A 22159-nucleotide genomic window follows, 5' to 3' on the forward strand; every position below is an offset into this window, starting at 1 on the left:
CCCCTTCTCACCTTGAATCCTTGATCTGTACTGTTCATGATATAGATTGTCAAGACTGGAAAGATATTTTCCTTGCCTCCATTTTGAAGAATTCTTTTGAATCTTTGCAGAAAATAGCTCTTTGTGTTTTCTCTTGGAATGCAAGTTTAGGTTTTTCTCTAAGAAAATTAAAGCATATTATTGGCAATATTGATAGAGTTTGTAGCATAATTTTGAAGTATTTTATGCTAAAGACAGACACTTTCACATTAGGTCAGTATGAGAAGAAAGTAAGGAAATGTAGTGGGTGTTATGTGGAAAACAAAGGCAAAAGATAAATGTTCATCCTGACTTCTTCACACTGTATGTGATAGTATCATGGAACATTAGAATTTAAAGTGTAATTAGAATTTAAAGTGTAAAGACTGATATTTTACTTTTAGAATGAAAAACATTTTTTCAGCTAAATGTATACATATAGTGTAAACACCAAATATATAGTCACTATAAACAGCTAATCTGATAAGTGCCAGGGGGGGTATCTGGTAAACTGATCATCCCCTCACACCACCCAAATAAAACGGTATTCAACTTCAAAACCTAGGGCTTGTGGAACACAATTCAAAAACACTAACCTAGAACACCATCCTCATTTAATAAGTTAAGAAATAGAAGTGATTTGCCCAAATCAGTATATTAGAACCAGATCTAAGATTAGCTAGCCCCTGTTCTTCTGACTCCTAATGCAATCTCTTTTGTTCAACTTGGTGTATTTTCTTTCATGTCTTGTACTTCCCCTATTAAAAATAGCTTGCCTATTCCCATTTTTATACAAAATATGCAGAAAGATAAAGGGAAGAAATATTTGATGTAATGCTGCTATATTGGAAATCTTTAAATAAAAAAGAAGTCCCTTCCATTTTTGTAGATTGGGTATTTCACCCTAGTCACTCTGCTTCCTGATTTTCCTTTGACTATTCTTTTTAACTATTGTATTTTTTATATTTTTTTGGCAATGGGTTTTTCATATTTCTCTCCTCCTCAATGCCAAATGTATAGTCATGAAAGTAAGACCCCTTTGTTTTGATGACTGTGGATTCCTGCCATCTTATTAGAGCCTCTGGTTCACAGTTATTGATCAGTAGATTAGAGTTAGAGAGATTGAGTTGAAAAATGTTCTCAGAGGTAAGGAGATTGGAAAGTAAAATTTGAGAGCTGCTTTATAAATCAAAACAGGAAGAGGGTAGATGAAATAACCTCCAATTTGAAAAAAAAAAAAGGAGAGGTGATACACATTCCATTTTCTTGGGTATCATAAAATTGGCAAGAATGGTAGAAGATTTGGTTCATTTGTTCAAAATAATTAATAAACAAGTAGAGCTGAAAGGATGCTCATTTTTTTGACTAATGGAGAGTCTCCTATAAGAACATTCTCAGCAGTGAAAAGTAGAAAACTATATTTTTTAAACTGGAGAGAGAAGGAAATAGAGATTTTCTATTGAATAGTAAGGGAGAGAGGAATTCTAAATTGTAAATCATGTAGTGAAGACTATATAGTATATAGCAGACATATTTTGTTTGTTCTGCATCTCTTGAGGCATTGAGTGTGATGGTAAACTATGGAATAATAGAAAAAAATCATGATACCAAAAGTAATTTGAATGAAATAGATGAAAAACATAGAGAACAAAGTAAATTTTTAGTTTAGTAATTACAGAATATGTATGCTATTTATGAAAAGAACACGGATGAATACTCATAGTAATACATCTTTTTAACCAGAAGGGAAGTGCCTTGGTCAGCTGGGGCTGCTATAACAAAACACCATAAGGTGGATGGATTAAATAATAAACATTTATTTCTCACAGTTCTGGAGGTTGGGAAGTCTAAGATCAAGGTGCCAGCAGATTTGGTGTCTGGTGAAAGCCAGCTTTCTGGTTTACAAACGGTCAAATTCTTGCTGTGGTTCTTATATTGCAGAGAAAGAGAGAGCATTGGGCTTTTTATCTTATAAAAGGACACTAATCCCATCATGGGACCTCTGCCTGCCTGAATTCATCTAAACCTAATTACTTTTCAAAGACCCCAACTCAAAATACCCTATATTGGAGGTTAGGGTTTCAACACACAGATTTTAGGGGAACACAAACTTTTGGTCCAAAGCATGGAAAAAATCTTATCTTTATTCTTTGTCTGATGATCGTGTGTCTTCATAAGTCCCTATCTAGTACACATGAAGTCTCATTTTGTATTAGCTGAGGACTAGTGAAAGACACTAGAAAATCTGGTAGTGGTTTTCTTCTCTCATTTTAATTTAGACGTTCTTAGCTTGTTTCAGAGCAAAAATGTATCAGAGGAAATACTTCAATTAGTTTGGACAAATCATTTTTCCAGAAGCTTGGAAAAGTAAAACTGGTTCAAAATTTGCAATGTTTAATGACCATAATTGGTATACTTGAGAGAACTAATGTACATTCTGGGAAATACGGAGACTTCTGGGAAGCATATATGAATTGAAGGGAATAAATTTTCCATTTGTAGATAGAACTGTCATGTAGTGAGGTCATAGGAAGGAGCTTTCACCCACTCTCTTACCAATTCTGTTTATTTGTGTAATTAAATAGAAATATATTTATTGATTTCCCTCCAAGATGAGTTTGAAGTTTAGATATTCAGTATTCACAATCAATAGAGGAGAAAGTTGATTACTTTGAAATAGACAACATTGTGTTTTTCAAATATGTTACTGTGAGCATTTATGGCTCACAAGTCCTAGTTCACATCATATTTATCAACTTCATCAAGATTTTGAAGGATGTAATGCTCTTATTATTTTAGCAATACATTCTGATGACCCAATTTTAGTCTGCATATAAAGTCAGGCAAAGGAAATATATTATTAAATAGCTCATATTCTCACTGTTATCTCTTATTACTATTTATAAATGTTTAATTTCTAACAAGGGGGGATTAATCAACATAGTTAATATAAACACATCTCAGCATGCAGTCTTACCATTTCCCAAATGATTAGATAAAATTAAGAAATTATAAATAACCCTTCTTTACTGACAATGTGACAGAAATAGGACTCTAATTCATTTCAATCTAGTTATTTCTAACATCTGTAGCTTTCACAGCTATCAGTCTGCTTTCTTGCTTTCTTCCCTTTTGCACCCTGTGAAATGGCCGTGCCTGGAAATGAAAAATGGCCCTGGAAGGATATGTGTCCATTAGAGAATGACCAGAGACAGTCAAGGGAGTAGAGTGAGATGGTGAGGAATTCAACTGCTGGAATTCGTAAAGCAAGGTGATTCGCCATAGATAGTAGTGCAGGTAAACTATACCAGAATGGTTGAAAAGACATCAAAACACAGCTTGGTGCTATAATAAAGGGATAAAAAATCTAGGAGAAGACATTATAGGTATCCAGGAAGACTCCAGTTGTCATTCGGAATATCTATCATGCTACAGAACATTTTCTGTAACAGAAAAATGTTTTGGTAACTGTGTAACAGAGTTACACAATTCAGCTCATGAGACTGGCATTAAAAGAAGTCATGAGAGGGCTTCCCTGGTGGCGCAGTGGTTGAGAATCTGCCTACAAATGCAGGGGACACGGGTTCGAGCCCTGGTCTGGGAGGATCCCACATGCCGCGGAGCAACTAGGCCCGTGAGCCACAACTACTGAGCCTACACGTCTGGAGCCTGTGCTCTGCAAAAAGAGAGGCCGCGATAGTGACAGGCCCATGCACCGCGATGAAGAGTGGCCCCCGCTTACCACAACTGGAGAGGGCCCTCGCACAGAAACGAAGACACAACACAGCAAAAATAAATTAATTAATTAATAGACTCCTACCCTCAACATCTTCTAAAAAAACAAAAACAAAAAGAAGTCATGAGAACACCAATATTAGAAGAAATAAACACCCAAGACAAGCATCCATTCAGGGACTCAGGTTCAAATTACCTAAAGCAGTGTTTAATTTGGGAGCAACATTATCCACAAAAGGACCACCTTGATGTGCAGAGACAATGAAAGAGAATTAGACTCATTGTTATTAAATTGTTTAATCACTCCTGGTTTCCAATTACAGTAAACCATCAACTTTCTCATTTTATGACTGGAGCTATTCCTGAACAAAAGTTATCAATTATAATAGCTTAGGTGCATCCCATTCATGTATTTTATCTCTGGCAGTAGTTGTATTTAAAAAACTTTCTACAGTAGGATTGTTTCCTCTAAATTTATCATCCCTGAAAAGCCAAATGTATCAAAGCATGTGTTTTATTTAATCACTTATTGTCAAAAATATAGTCATTGTACAGTATATATGATTTCCTCCACCAGTTTCTGGCCATAGAAACAAACTCCTGTTATCAGCTATTATAGAACAATGGAACTGAGTTATACATATTCGTGTTTTGTTACTGTGATCTACAGTTTACATTTAAAATATTTATCGTGGGGCTTCCCTGGTGGCGCAGTGGTTGAGAGTCCGCCTGCCGATGCAGGGGACGCGTGTTCATGCCCCGGTCCGGGAGGATCCCACATGCCGCGGAGCGGCTGGGCCCGTAAGCCATGGCCACTGAGCCTGCACGTCCAGAGCCTGTGCTCTGCAACGGAAGAGGCCACAACAGTGAGAGGTCCGCGTACCGCAAAATAAATAAAGAAAGAAAGAAAATATTTATTGTGCAAATCAATTGTATATTATTGCTTTCCATTAGAGAACAGCTTTACAATTTAAGTTAAAAACAACAACAGGACACAATAAAACTTGAATACAGAAACTATATATCGTCATCAGTGGTAAATCTACCTATGTATAATACCCACACCATGAGGGATGACTTTTCCAATAATCAAACAGGTGAGAACAGAGGTTTCCTGCTTTCTTCACAATGTGTTTAGATTTTGAAGGAGCCTGCCTGAGAGTATGAATATATGTGTGCTGGTAGCTGGTGGTCAAATATTGCTTATTAACTAGACCTACCATGTGTACCACAAACTTTCTTAAGATTAGAAATGCATTTGAGGAATCCATGCTATAATCAAAAGTCATATGATGATATTATTTTCCCGTTATCACACAGAATGAGCAAACACTTTAATTCAGCCACTTTTTAGTGGTTGATACACAGGGTATTCATTGCATTAGGATGGATAATAATTGTCATTAGTCCTTCATAGCTAAGGTAAAACATTATTCCTTCATTTATAAAGCAAAAAATGTAAGGTGCTTTTGTTGTTTTTACAAAAGTGTCAGTTTTCAAAATTTAATACATTCTTCAAAGGCCTTTTTTAGTCTTCATGTCTTCTGAAACTATTTCCACTAGCATAAAAATTTGCTCCTCAAACAAGTTAGTAAAGAAGGGAGTATTAATATATTAGAATAAAAAGGAAAACTAATCCAACAAAAATTATTTGTTAGCATAATTTGTATAGCACCATAAAAACTTGTCTCTGGAATGTATGGACTATAAAATAGTGGTTTGGATAAAGCACTATGCAAATAAGAATATGGAATTTCTAATTGTATGAAAGCAAATATTATATTCATGATGTATATAACTTATTTGAAGAAAGGAATTAAAATATCTGTGTTCAATATGAAAATGAACTTTTGTGTTAAGTGCCAGGAATTAATTTTATGGAAAGTATTCTTTAAAAATCAACTGAACTAGAATTTAAGTGTCTGGAAAAACAATATTTTAAATGTATAGAATTATCCCTAAAAAATGAGTGTCTTTGATGTCTGAAATTTTACTGTTTAGAACAGAAGACTTAACAACTTTAAAATTATTTAAATATTACAGACAACTAATAATGCTGCTATCAGCTGGAAGTTCATCCTATAAAACTAAGTGTAAATATCAAGAAAATTATACATTGATTGATATATACCATAACCCTTGACTATTAATAACTCTAAAAATTTTCAATTTTGACCATTTTTACATGACACTTGTCTTATTTTATAATGTTGTTCACTTTTACAGATTCAACTCATGTAGAAAGAAGACAAATAGTACCTGTGTGATTAGTTTAAAATATTTAAATCATTTTTCATCTAGTTAAAATAACAATTTTATGTCTGTGTGTATTAATTATTCCTTTCTGTTTTCACCAAATATTAGAAGAAAGAGATGCACTCAAGAAATAGTGTAACAGTTTTCAAGCAGTTATTAAAATTAGAGAGAGAGAGAGAGAGATTAATTCCAAGATGACGTCAATGTAGTCACATTGAGTTGAAACAGAGGAGCACTAAAGGAAGGAAATAATGTAGGCTTCAAAATTATATTGTTATGCCTTCAATATTTTTATGTGGCAATTGGATCTGCCTGAAAACAAATAGAACAATGTTTATGGCACTGCTGGTGGAATTGTGTAGCCAGAGAAACCATGGGTCTACTTTGAAAGAGCCTGTGACAATAAAACAGCTGCCAAACTCCCCAACACGTACTAACAGGAAACAAGCTATTGATACATAAATCACTCAGCCCCCAAGGAGGATGTGCTCAAGAATGACCACTTTAGATGTGGTCATGGAGAACAGGGAACAAAGAAGAACTGCCCAATGGGTGAGCTTCCCAGGGATCAACAGACATGAAATTCCTCCTGGAGAGCAGAATCAGAGTCTGAAAAAGGAATGTCTCCAATTGCCAGGACAAAGGTTTTGCCACCACATGGACCAGTAACTGCTTTATAACTCCAATTCTTCTCTTTTCCAAACTCCAAAATTTCCAAATGTCTTATTGTGAGTATCCTGCCCTGCAACTCATTAAAATGAATTTTAAAAATAAATAAAATAGCAATTTTAGATACAATGATATTTTTAAATTATGCTAATGGAAATTTTATGCAGTACTTTTCTATTTATAGTATGAGTAGTACTATAATTACTGCTACCACTATTAATAACTGATGTTTATTGAAATTTAATCATATGCCAGACACTGTTCTTAGTGCTTAAACAGATTGTCTGGTTCCTCACAACAATTTATGAATATACTGTGGTTATTTCTATTGTACAAATGAGGTGAAGTCACATAGACCTGGAGAGTAGCTGACATGAGTGTACCCAGGCAATACAGTTCCAGAGCCTACATTTTTGTTAGTGACACTGTCCTACTAGAAATGACCTCAAGCAGTTTGTACAAGTGAAACATATTTCAACAAATAATTTAATGATGTTATTTATGCTAACCAAATATAAGTTTCATTAAAAAATATTTTATAATTAATATTTCTGCCTACAGTATAAGACATATTGAAATGTGTGCATAATGATTTTATGACCTCTATATGGATTCACTGAAATGCCTCCCTTAATATGTATTACATCATATCATCTCAAACTATATACCCCTTTATTTATTTATGCTATGGTATTATAGAAAACACATAGGCAATCAAAACAATCAAAGTGTATTTCTAAATAAAAATTTATGTATTTTTATTAGTTATAATTTTATCATATATAATTTTATATACATAATGTTATATATTATATATGATATATATTGTATAAAACAGAAAACATAATCAAAAGAATCAAAAGTGAATAATATATACATGTACCTAATTAACAAATAATTTCAATAGTCTATATAAATTGCTCATTTAATTCTCAACCTAGTCATTAATTTTTAATAATGTTTAAAAGAAATTCATTCCCTTAAGATATTTAATATACCATATGAATATACTTAATTTCAATTTCGATCTTCTTGTGAGACTGTTTTACTCAGAAGTCTCAGAAGTCCTATTAACTCAGAAACTATGTAAACAACTAACTGAAGAACTCTCAAGAAATTCTTGAGGTATAACAAAAGTGTGTTCAAGATTAGTAGATCTCAAATATAAAGATGTGGTTCTCAATCCAGAAACAACAAAATATACTGTTTTTCAATAATTTGAAATCACTCACCAAGAAAATCAATCAAATAATTATTCAGGTGTGAAAAAATAATAAGGTTTTAACATGATTCTAACCAGCAAGCATTCATTGTCCACCTACTTAAAACCAAAGTCAAATACAATCCCATTAATCATGCATTATTATCAAAAAATTAATTTATTCATTTTACCTGAGACAATGAATATTCAGCAAAAGTAAGCTATTTGCTGTATGGTTAATTTAGGCTAGATTATCTCACTCTAAACCGTATTCACCTAATCTTTGTGCCTAATGACTATATTCTTGCTCTTAAACTTTATTTAGCCTCATAAATTTTGGGTCCAGCTTATGAAATATGGATATACTCTACAGAGAGAGCAAAGTTTGAATTGCCATGTTAACTCTACTGACTTCACCCCTCCTGAGACTGAGATATCAAATATGGCTTTATCTGAGCATGTTAATTTGTGGGCACATGTGGCTGTTGGGTACAGAGGAAAAAGGAATGCCTGGTACTGAAACATCCAAAAGACCATTAACCTGGCAAAGCTCCCATCAGCCTACAATGCTCTACAGTCTGAGCTCACCTATTCAGGTGACACTGACAGGAACCATTAGATACCTAAGTGAAATACATATTCATCATGTATCAAAAAACCCTCATAGAGGAAATTAACCTGGTTAAGAAACTCTTGGTTGTCAGTATAATTGCTGCTGGCTCCTATTAGTGATGAGAGTAGCAACTTCTGACAGAAAGAAAATGGGACATCTGGTATCTTTTCTTTTTCAAAAAATTTTATAATTGATCGTTATGATTACTAGAGAATATTACAGGTAATATTTTAAGAGATAAACTCAATAAGTTTATTTCTCTTGTCAAAGCCAAATCCCAATAAAGAATATTTTATTCTACTCACCTAATTATCTAATAATATTTGTGATTGAATATATTTTTCACTTGATTCCTGAAAGAAAGACAACTACACTTTTGACACAAACAAAAATTCACGAAAGGCAACTAAATAGAAATAGAAACATTCACACAACTGATTCACTGTTGCTGACATTTACTGTCTAAGGTAAAGTCTATGAAAGAAAAACATTCAAATTCCATATTAGGTCGTATTATGTGTCCCACTTCTGCAATGAGCACAATGTTCCCAAGGCTATATTCTGGCTTTTGAAGCTACACTAATCATAGAAAGAAGAGGTGAAACTATTTTTGAGTGTCTAGAGTTAGTAGACTTAATGACTACCCAGTTGGAAGGCTTTGAGGCAGTTTCTGGCTGAACACTTCAAAGCATGAATCTTCTTATTTTCAGTCCAAAGAAGATATCTTTCTCTAAAGGAAATATAAGAAATAATTTAGCCCAATATATGTATTTAAAACTCCAAAATAGGAGAACACCAATGAATAATAACATTGAATTAATATTGTTAAGATGTCCATGTTACTCAAAGCAATCTATAGATTCAAATCAATCATTTAAAACAATTCCAGTGGAATTTTTTTCACAAAAACAATTCTGAAATTGGTATCAAGTGCCAAAGATGCCAAATAGAGAAAGCAATCTTGAGAAAGAACAGCAAAGCTGGAGGTATAATACTTCCTGATTTCAAAGTGCATTATAAAGTTATAATAATCAAAACACTATTGTACTGGCACAAAAACAGACACATAGATCAATGGAGCAGAATAGAGAATCCAGTAATAAACCCATTAATATATATGGTCAACTAATTTTTGACAAAAGAGCCAAGACTATAATGAGGAAAGAATAGTCTCTTCAATAAATGGTGTTGAGAAAACTGGACAGAGACATGCAAAAGAATGAAACTAGACCTCTATCTGACACCATACACAAAAATCAACTCAAAATGGATTAGAGGGGCTTCCCTGGTGGCACAGTGGTTGAGAGTCCACCTGCCAATGTGGGGAAGATCCCACATGCTGAGTGAGCCATGGCCACTGAGCCTGCGCATCCGGAGCCTGTGCTCTATGACAGGAGAGGCCACAGCAGTGAGAGGCCCGCGTACCACAAAAAAAAAAAAAAAAAAATGGATTAAAGAAAAATTTAAGACCTGAAGTCAAAGAAGTCCTGGAAAGAAAACAGGGGAAAAGCTTCTTGATATTGGTTTTGGCAACAATTGTTTTGGCTATGACACCAAAAGCACAGACAACAAAAACAAAAATGTACAAATAAGATTGCATGAAAGTAAAACACTTCAGCACGGCCAAGAAAATAATCAATAAAATAAAAAGGCAACCTACAGAATGAAAGAAAATATTTGCAAATCATATATCTGATAAGGGGTTAATATTCAAACTATATAAAGAACTCACACAACTCAATAGTAAAAAACAAACCATCTGTTTAAAATTGAGCAGAGAAACTGAATAGACCTGTTTCCAAAGTCATGCAAATAGCCAACAGAGACATGAAAAAGTGCTCAACTTCACTAATGGTCAGGGAAATTGAAATCCATACCACAATGAGATATCACCTCACATCTGTTAGAATAGTTATCATCACAAAGAAAGGATAACAAGTATTGGTAAGTATGCAAAGAAGAAATCCTTATGCACTCTTAATGGAAATGTAAATTTGTTCAGCCACTATGTAGAGCAGTATGAAGCTTCCTCAAAAAAGTGAAAATAAAACTACCATATGATCCATCAATTACACTTCTGGGTATATACCCAAAGGAAATGAAAACAGGATATCAATGAGGGATCTGTATTTCAATGTTTAGTGCAGCATTATTCACAATAGCCAGGATATGGAAGCAACCTAAGTGTACATCAGCAGATGCACAGATAAAGAATATGTAGGATATAGATATATATGTCCAGAAATATTCCATACATATATCCACATACATATGGAATGGAAATATGTATACACACACACACACACACACACACACACACACACACGTTATATAACTTTCCCAAGGTCACACAACTTTTAAGAGATCAAACCAGGTTGCAAAGTCACTCTTAGTTAAAACAAAACAAAACACAACAACAGCCAACAACAAAATAAAGATATTCATTATGGGTATACACATGTTTATTCACTTTTTTTTTTCTGGAAGCCCTACCCAATGCTATCAAATGGGAATAAAAATCTAACATATAAGGAACTTCTATAACTCAATAGCAAAAACAAAACAAATAAACCAAGTTAAAAATGGGCAAAGGGACTAAATAAACATTTGTATGTTTATACAAATGGTCACCAGGTATACCAAAGGTGCTCAACATTACTAAGCATCAGGGAAATGCAAATCAAAACCCCAATAAGATATCACCTCCACCTAAATGCCCATGAATGAATGAAAGGATAAAGATAGTGTGGTATAAACATACAATGGAGTATTATTCAACCTTAAAACAAATAAGGAAATGTTGCCTTTTGCAACACAGACGAACCTGGAGGACGGTATGCTAAGTCAAATAACACAGAACAAATACTACATATACCACTTATATAATTAATCTAAAATAGTTAAACTCATAGAAGCAGAGAGCGTAATGGTGATTTCCAAGGGCTGGGAAGCTGAAAAACAGGAAGGTATTAGTCAAAGAATACAAAGTTTCAGTTATACAAGATGAATAACTCCTGAAAATTTACATTACAGATTAGCGACTATAGTTAAAAATGCTGTATTATATACTTACATAAAAGCAAACAGATAAGGTTCTCTTTTGACATACTGTTTAAAAGGGCTTAAGTAGTTCAATCAATTATAATTTACCCCTATAAACAAGAAATTGATTTTTTTTTCATTTAAAGTATTGGGGAAAAAACAAAATGCTTGAACCAAGTATTTTAATTTAAACACACAGTTATAATTACTGAAAGTGAGAGAAGGTAAGTCAGATTAAGGTGACACTTTTCTTTAGTCAGTTTTTCCTTATCAAGTGTTCTGACATTTACATATTTCTAAAAATAATTTTTGAGGATAACACTACATAAATCACTCTCTGAGGCTATCACAGTCTTGTATCGATGAGTACATTCAACCATGATTTGCTATTTTTTTTCTGGTACAAGGTTTTGCAAAGAGAATGTCATTATTTTACTGATCAATTCACCAAAATATAAGAGAGAGCTATTTTTTAATTAATTTTTATTGGAGTATAGTTGCTTTACAATGTTGTGTTAGTTTCTGCTGTACAGCAGAGTGAATCAGCTATATGTATACATACTTCCCCTCTTTTTTGGATTTTCTTCTGTTAGATCACCACAGAGCATTTAGCAGAGTTTCCTGAGCTATGCAGTAAGTTCTCATTAATTATCTATTTTATTCATAGTATCAATAGTGTATATATGTCACTCCCAATCTCCCAACTTATCCACCCCCCCACCTTCCCCCTCAGTATCTGTACATTTGTTCTCTACGTCTGTGTCTCTATTACTGCTTTGCAAGTAAGATAATCTATACCATTTTTCTAGATTCCACATATATGCATTAATATACAATATTTGTTTTTCTCTTTCTGATTTCACTCTGTATGACAGTCTGTAGGTCCATCCATGGAGACAGCTATTTTTTAATGTTATAAAGACAAATCTAGCACTTAAGTTATTTCATTAGAAAGTGATAATATCTAACAAGAATATATAAGTTACTGAGTACTGGCTGTTATCTAGGTACTATGTTATACATGAATTATTTAATCCTCAGAACAGTCTTGCTAATTTTTTATTATTATTTAATGGAGAAATTATCAGAAACTAAATGCAAGAATGAGTGTTGCTTTTATGATTGTATTTATTAATCTACTAAGAGAATTACAGTTCTGCTCTTTATTCTGTTTATTAGTATATGGTGATGATTGTTGGTTTTAATTGAGGCAATATTTATATAGCACAAGATTTCCACAAAATAAAATTTACTTACAGTTAAGTGCACAAGATTTAATTGTGAGTTCGGTGAGTTTTAACATACATACCCAGGTGGCCACTGCCTCAATCAAAATATAAACTATTTTCGTCACCTCAGAAAGTTCTTTATACTCCTATCTAGTCAAACTGACTTTAACCTCAGGAGAAACACTTTTCTGATATCTATCTCCATAATTTAGTTTTACCTATTTAGAAGCAAGAAAAATGAAATCACATAGTACATGCTCTTTTGTGTCTGTTTTGTATTCATCCATGTGTTGCATAAATTATTAGTGCTCTTTTTCTTTAGTATTCCATTTTTGAGTGTGCTAAAATGTGTTTACTTACTTTTTGCTGGTACACATTTGAATTATTTCCAGTTTGGGACTGAATAAAACTGCTATGAACATTTGCACAAAAGTCTTTGTGTGGACATATGTTTTATTTTGGGTAAATAACTAAAACTGGAATTGCTATATGATATAATATGTTTAACTTTATAAGGGATCTCATATCCTTTTAGAAAGTTGTTATATAATTTAATACTCCCATGAGCAATATGTCATTTCAGTTATTCCATATCCTCACTGACATTTGGAATATTCATTGTTTTTAATTTTAGACATCTGAGTTTGTTTAAAAGGTGACACATTGTGGTTTAAATTGCATTTTCCTGATGATTAATGATGATGAACATCTTTTAACATAAATTCTAGCCATTTCTGTATTTTCAATTGTGAACATCCTTTTAAATAAATGGTAAAAATAATCAGACAAGGACTGAGGTTAAATTGTTTTTACTAATATTTTAACTACCTACAATATGACCTTATGCTTCTTAGTCCTGTAATTTGTTTTTGTTGACAGTAGTGTTAGTTCATTAAATATGTCTGATAATCCTCACCATGTTTATCGATAATATAATGGTCTTCTTTTGAATTCTTGTACCTTTAATACTTGCCCCTTGATCACATATATTGCCAAAAGACCAAATATGGAAAGTAAAATTCTTACAAATTTCTATAAATGTATACAAGTAGAATACAATTAAGAAATGATACAACATTGAGATCTTAAGTTGGAAAAATACTTTTAGAAAGTTACAGATAATTGAAGGAAGAATAACATAAAGAAACCAATAAAAAAAATAATGAAGAGGTATATTTTCTCTGATTCAGCTGGAGAGATGTTTTAGTTCTGCTCTTTTCTTTTTTCACAATAAAAGCAAAATTCAATGCATATGGTCTGTTGGTATAGCACCTTCAGTATTGTTTAACATTTGAAAATTTTTATTCATACATAAGAAAGATCACCAAACATTTTGCATGTAGGATTTGGCCTGGTGCCATTTAAGAAAAGCTTTAAAAACTTTTAATTGCTGCGCTTTAAATTTTGGATGCCACATTAGTGTCAATGTAATGGGAAACAGAGCTGACAATCCTCTTATCTAAACAAGGGCATGAGATCCATCCAGGGGATGTGACAGATCAGTGGTTAGCAATGTTCTACCAGGCAGGATATTTTAGCACATGACACTGTATTGTCTACTAATTATGGAATAACTCAAGGTAGAGGTTTGTGCTGATAATCAGGAACCAGAGTCAGTGGAAGACTAATTGCAGGGTCAGAACTGAACATTTGGAGGTGGTAACGATGTCCTGATTTATTAACTCAGACAAGACCACAGTGAGATAGGATCAATCATGCTATTTAGCAGATAAATTATATCCCTGATTTCGCAAAGGAAAGAAAGAACATAGTCTACGTGTATGTTATAAACAAAGACAAACCTCATTTATTCTACTGAATCACAAATGAAATAGTTTCTTCAGGGCTTCCCTGGTGGCGCAGTGGTTGAGAATCCGCCTGCTAATGCAGGGGACACGGGTTGAAGCCCTGGTCTGGGAAGATCCCACATGCCGCGGAGCGACTGGGCCCGTGAGCCACAACTACTGAGCCTGCGCATCTGGAGCCTGTGCTCCACAACAAGAGAGGCCACGACAGTGAGGGGCCCACGCACTGTGATGAAGAGTGGCCCCCGCTTGCCACAACTAGAGAAAGCCCTCGCACAGAAAAGAAGTCCCAATGCAGCCAAAATAAATAAATAAATTAATTAATTAAAAGAGGGCTTCCCTGGTGGCGCAGTGGTTGAGAGTCCGCCTGCCGATGCAGGGGACGCGGGTTCGTGCCCCGGTCTGGGAAGATCCCACATGCCATGGAGCGGCTGGGCCCATGAGCCATGGCCGCTGAGCCTGTGCGTCCGGAGCCTGTGCTCCGCAAGGGGAGAGGTCACAGCAGTGAGAGGCCCGCGTACCGCAAAAAAAAAAAAAAAAAAAAAAAAGAAGGCTCAACATTTAAAAAAAAAATAGTTACTTCAATTTTGTATTTTAAAACAAAATATATGATACAGAATAAAAGGATACTATTTTCAAAAATATGCATGTCTTGAGTGATTAATGAAATGTTGTAAAACTTAAGGAAAAATCTTAAAAGTGATAACTTTTTAATGAAAGTTTTGGAGAGAATATCTTATTATTATAAATTCAAACTATATTAGATAATATACCTCAACTCCAGTATTAGCATTAGAGTTTTGTTGTGATGCTTGAGTCATAGGTGGAAAAGTCACCTTCTTGTTACTATATGTAAGAAGTATATGTGCCTCATTCTTTTTGAATGATATTATATGCTAGATTAACAAAAGTGTAGCACGGCCCAGAGGCAGTTTACCGACTGTGGTTAGTAACACCCATATTGAGATCTTTAATGAAATGTATATATTTCATTAAATGTATGAAATGTATACATTTAACAAAGCGAGACAAAAATGACTGCACTTTCAAACTTTATTCAGAAACTGAGAGAGCTAAGAATATTTTAAAAGAAAAAAAGGAGGAAAATAAGTTTCCAAGGTATGAGAATGGTGAGTTTTTTCAAGTATTTAACAACAAAAAAAACTGTCATGAGGGCTTCCCTGGTGGCGCAGTGGTTGAGAGTCCGCCTGCCGATGCAGGGGACACGGGTTCGTGCCCCGGTCTGGGAAGATCCCACATGCCGTGGAGCGGCTAGGCCCGTGAGCCATGGCCGCTGAGCTTGTGCGTCTGGAGCCTGTGCTCCACAACGGGAGAGGCCACAACAGTGAGAGGCCTGCATACAGCAAAAAAACAAAAAAATCAAACAAAAAACTGTCATGAGTATCATCACTAGATCAATTCAATAGTTTTGAGAGGATGGAATAAGTATGGAATCCCTAACCTCCAATGTGACTCTATTTAGAGAGAGGGACTTTTAAGATGTAATTAGGGTTAAATGAGGTCATAAGGATGGGGTCCTAATCCAATATGACTGGTGTTCTTATAAGAAAAAGAAGAGACACCAGGGATGCACACACACAGAGGAAAGGCCATGTAAGGATAAAGTGAGAAGGCAGCAGTCTGCAAGCCAAGGAAAAAGACCTCAGGAGAAGCCAAACCTACCAACACATTAATCTTGGACTTTCATCCTTTAGAACTGTGAGAAAATAAATTTCTTTTGTTTAAGTCACCCAGTCTGTGACATTTTGTTATGGCAACTCTAGCAAACTAATGCATCTACATAAAACATAGCAATTGTTTATTCAGACATGCAAAACTGCATGTTTGAAATATTGTTGCTGGCTTGAGAGACTTTGGAAAATGGACAAGGCACAGGGATAAATCCTAGAATCTATTCTTAGTAATGGGTATAGAGAGCTTAATTCTAAAATATGTGCATTGGATTTACTGTAAGTAAATGACATATAGAACAGGTTGAACACATTAAGCTGTCCTGTCTGATTTATTTGCTGAAGTTATTAGTAAACTTATGAAAGTTACTTATTTGGACTCTGCTAGTTCATAGCTAACTCTTCTAACATTTAGCTTACTACAATTAATTTAAAATCAGTTGCCAGAAATTTGACTATAAATGTTTAGAAATAATTTAAATTTTCTTAATTCTAAAGAGCAATTGAAATCTATTGAAATAGTATATATATGCATATTATATTTATGATACTTTTATCTATTACAACTTAAATTTATCTAATAGTTGTCATAACATCAAAAGCATTTACTGAATAAGGTATAAAATCTAGTGCCTGCTCAAATACTCAAATAATTAATTCTTCAATAATGCTAAGGGAATATGTAAGGAAATAGAAGACTATTAGCCAGTTAATATCTTATTTTTGCTTTCACTTGTAATTTACCTTATTGATTGTACCTGAAATATATTTAGGCTTGTTTTGGTATAGTTTTAATATATGTGTGTTTATAAATATAGATTTAATTAACAATCCATATATACTTGTGTGAATATAAAAGCATCAGTTAGTCTTAAACTGATGCCAAAATAATGAATGAGAGGATGGGTTCTTTGTTATCAGCCTGGTGGCTCATTGCCAAACATATATTCCCTAAGCACATTTCAGATATTTTTTACAGTTGTTCATAATGAAAGAGGTCACAAGCCTTGGTCTTAGAATTCAGTAAACACCTTTCTCAGGACATTACATAATATCGCAGTAAAGAATTTGTTTCTCTAGGAAAGAAAGAGCATTATGAGTGTGAGAGTACCTTTTATCCTACCCTCATCCTACTTTTCCCAGCATCCTGGTCTCTCATAGATATGCCCAGACACAGCAGGAACAATCAAACCCATAGGTAGAGAACTATCAAGGTCCCCAGGTTTGCAATCACCACTAGCAGTTGTCTAGGTGTTTACACATCCCTGGAGCAGTGACTACCCCAGTGTTCTGTCTAGCTGAGGATTTAGTTTGATATTCAGGTATCTCCTAGCAAATGGCAGGATATATTGTAGACATTTTGCCAAATATACTTTTAGCCAGTGATACCTTGGGGCCTCTTTGAAATCCTTGTAGGAAATAATTAAAATCCTCTAGTTTTCCTATAACACATTTTGATGAATGAACAGAAGCCACAGTGCATGTGAGTTGTCCTGATCACATATTTTATTCTATATGAGACTTTCGGTTATATGTTTCTGGTGAACTTCAGAAGTCCTAGACTCCCAAAAGTTCTTGCAGAGTCTCACTGAATCATGGTTTTACAACAAGATGTAACAAAACATGAAGTTCCTCCCTAAAACTCACTGCACTGTAACCCCCATTTGAATTCCCTGTTTTATTCAGTGCCTGAACCAGTTCTTCCCCATGTAAGCACTGCATTGACTCTTCCAAAAATCTCACCCCTAATTCACAATTAGGGACTTTCCTTAATACCCTTGTCTTACCTGAAAAAAAATGTAAAATTTAAAGGAAATAAAAGGCTTCTTTCTGCTCAGAGTTCACTACCTAAGTTATACTCTGTAACAATTCACAGTTCGGTAACTTTGGGAATACAAATTAGTACAAAAATCTTAATCATTAGACAAATATAGTCCTACTTTTCATCGTATTCTCTGCTAGGCTATGTGCTGAGACATTTTCTTACCCTTTGCAATGTTTTAATGATAAAATGGAAAACTATTTTATGTTAACAGTATGAATTTACTGAGTAGTATACACATAATTGAATGTAAAGGGGAAAAAATAAGGGAGAAAAAAGCTAAACTTTAACAGATTAAGGAAGACTACATTTAAATTGATGGTGAAGGGAGGAAGATGGATTCCTAAAATTTTAAAAAAAGATAATGTTACATATGTTTTATAAAAGCATTTATAAAATATTACCCATGTAGCAACATAGATATGAAAACCACTCCGTCACAAACCCCACTCCACCAATAAGCTTTATGTGAGAACTTCACTGAAAATTCAATGCAAAATATATAAGTGAAAGGAAACCAGATAATATCTATACCTTTTAAAATAAAAAGCTATACTAACCTTAAAAAAGCAAGTTTTGTCATCTTTAATTGATATATTTTGTACTAATCAAACAATTATGTTGAAAATATAGGATGTCACATAGGTACCAAATTGGCCAATATATGTTTTGGGATGGAATTTTATATTAGCTAGCAAAGATGACTTATGATAGAAATGTATTGATATTTAAAAGGAAGAGGATTGGTAATGCTGAGTTCTGTTTTGTTTGTGTGTATGTGTGTGCATTTCCTTTCTTTGACACTTTTTTCAAATGTGACTATGGTCAGCCCTGTAGGTGTCTTTCTATGAGTCCCAGAATGTGGAGAAGGGAGAACACCACGTGGAAACAGAAGCAGATATTATAATGATGTGTCTACAAGCTAAGGAACAGTAAGGATTGCTGACAACCGATAGAAGCTGGGAGGGAGTCATGGAACAGATCAAACATTTATTGAATGAGATCACAAAAATAATATTAAAACTGACTAGATTTGTTAAGGGAAATCCATCACTCCTTACTGAACATAAACAGGGGGTATATTTATACTGATGTGGAATTATATCTCTCATGCCTAATACTAGTTTCTATTTTATACCACCAAACTGACCTCACTTGAGAATCTAAATGCTACTGACAGATTTAAGAAGGCAGAATTAGGGTGGTAGGCTTGGGGAGAGGTATAGACAAACAAAAAACTGTTAAAAGAATGGCTCAGGGACATGGCAGGGTAGCACAGGTCCTCTGGAGTCCTGTTAAACTCTTCAGTACAGAAGAATGAGGTCCAAAGGAGAAGGCTTTCACTTTCCGCCTTTCTACTTTCCTACTGAATTTCAATGTCAATGGATTGTTTTACATGTTTAAGTCAATATGGGTTATCTGAATAAATGATGAAATTAGGTGCCATTGTTGTTACTTTCACATTTATTATAGTAAACAGAATAATAAGTTGATTTTTTGAAAGAAATGAATAAAGAGGATGAACCAACACCACGGAAAGAGGAATAGAATCATCTCTCTTCTCATCCCCATCCACTGCCCATCCCAGATAGTATTTATAAATGAGTGAAAATCTTCCCAGTTCATTCTTCTGTAGACTGAAAAGGAAAGTGCACACACCTAAGCTTCTGTACAAAATGTATGTTTACCAGTAAGATTTGTGTAAGCTGGGGCAGAGGACACAAACCTAGCTGTGCATCTTAATATTGTCACTGTGAATAAGAATATCTGTTGTTGGTATATGAGCCTGTGTTTTAAAAAACCTTTCCTGTATTGGGGCTATAGTTGGATCCCACTTAGGCAACCACTCTTCCAGTGATGCCTAGTATTTCCTCTTCCCATTCTGCATTCTGATGCAACAACTCTTCAAGTAAATTCGTAATCATATCATTATATGTTGAATAATTAATAAAAGAAAAAACATAAGTGAACCATGAACAATTGTTGGATTAACTCAGAAATTAATGAACTACTTAATTTTGAATAATGGTATTATTTATTAAACTTAACTTAGTATCTGATACATGTGCCACACACTCTGTTAGGTGATTTTATATATATATATATATATATATACTAGTTAAGTACTCATAACAATACTATAAATTGGATATTATCATATTAGTTTAATTTGTTATGATGCTGTGTGGCTTATAAGTAGAAGAACCTGGATGTGGCTCCAAACCAAGTATTTATTTTTTTATTTGCTGTAATAGTTTATTAAAAGTCAAACAATAATCAACAAGGCTGGATTTAGAGATCAATTTCTTTCACTTAAAATTTAGTATTCTACTAAATTTGTCTTCATATTGACTGGTTTGCCAGTGCAATACATTGAGAGCAAAAAAGACCTTCCAATAGAAAATAAAAATTAATCTCACCTCTGAATAAAACAAAGAATCTCATTTGCATGGATACTTATGTAATGATGACATAACCTCTGTTCCCAAACTGGCTATGTTAATGATGTGTGTCAGTATGAATTCTTTTTCAAATCCATAGTTACATGAAGCTAGTTTAATGACATACATCAGTCTGGAACCTCATGGAAGCTGTAATTGTACCCTAACTTTCTGCTTTTTTAACTGAAAGGAAGTGTTATACTCATTCCAAAAATATATCCAATTTGACATGAGGACTCTACTATCCTTCACAAAGGTCTTATGACTTAAAAATTACTCTGGCCTCACTGTAAAATATAAAAAGTTAAATTTTCAATAAATACACACTAATGAATATAATACAAATTTCTATAAATTTTTCCCATAGTATTATCTTAATTACTTCATTATAAATTTAATGTTGTAAGAAGAGATCAAAAGGCAAGCAAATCAATTTGTCACAGAATTATACAAAAGAACTGCTCACAAGAAGTGTTCAGAGTATGTACCCCAATTGAGACAAATTTTGTATGCTTTCAAATGTCTACAGTCTTGTATAATTTTAAATTTCAGAATAATAGTTTTAAACAACTGAAAGTCCTCCAATTTCTTTTGACTTTCAAAGACTAGCAATATCTGAATAACATATAGAAGTATTTTCTGCTAAGGTATTGAAGTGTTAACAGTATAATACAATATTAATTAGCAATGTGTTGATTACTGATACAGATTATTGTCAGCCATATATCTGCTTTTCCCAATCAGATTAATAAATAGAAATTTATTTCATGAAATGTATATTTCATGAAAATAAAATGAAGAAGCACTTTGCCAAGAGGAAAACTTCATGAGCCAGATACTTGACTGAAAAATTAATTTGAAGAGAACCATTAATAATGCAAACCTAGCAATGTGTCACCTGAAATCTTTCCATAACATGTTTGTTCCCACAATACTAGCTTTCTGTATGCTCCTCTGATTTTGACCTTGGCATGCAATTATGCCACTGTTTATGCCATCCAAAATTTCTTGAAGGGTGGAGCAAATAGATAAAAAATTGTGAATGAAAGACAAAAAACAGCAGTAAAAATACTCAGAGACCACGTAAAAAGAGGCAAAGAAAATAAACTGCTCAACATAATAAAAATGAAATCTTACTAGTGCAGTAGTCACTTTGCTTCTCTCTTTTATACACCCATCAAGACAGGTGTCTTTATTTCTAAAAGAGTTTATTACCCTCATAACGTAATGGTTTCTGCTAGAAAAAATAAAAATAAAATAAACTATGTGTCATTACTTTCAATCTCATTTGTTTCTCCATGTTACATTTAAGAAAATGAAAACACATTAAAATGCTCACATATCAACTTCACCAGTTAGGTTATTTCTAGCTGGATTATGCCTAAGGTAGTGCAATATATTAAATCAATTGAGGCAAGAAAATGTATTTTGTAAATGCAATGAAAAATATTCAGCGTATCTTCTGCACTTATTTCTTACATTACTCTATAATGAATATGTGCTCTTGGAATCCTTTTTAAATAAACGATATAAGTAATGTGAAGGAAAATAATGAAGTATATTATTAATGAAACTATCTCTATAATTTAGTAATTGCGAAACTTAAAACAACTATTCTGTTTTGTGATATTTTAAGT

Source organism: Lagenorhynchus albirostris, chromosome 4 (genome assembly GCF_949774975.1).
Source record: "Lagenorhynchus albirostris chromosome 4, mLagAlb1.1, whole genome shotgun sequence".
Classification (NCBI taxonomy): Eukaryota; Metazoa; Chordata; class Mammalia; order Artiodactyla; family Delphinidae; genus Lagenorhynchus; species Lagenorhynchus albirostris.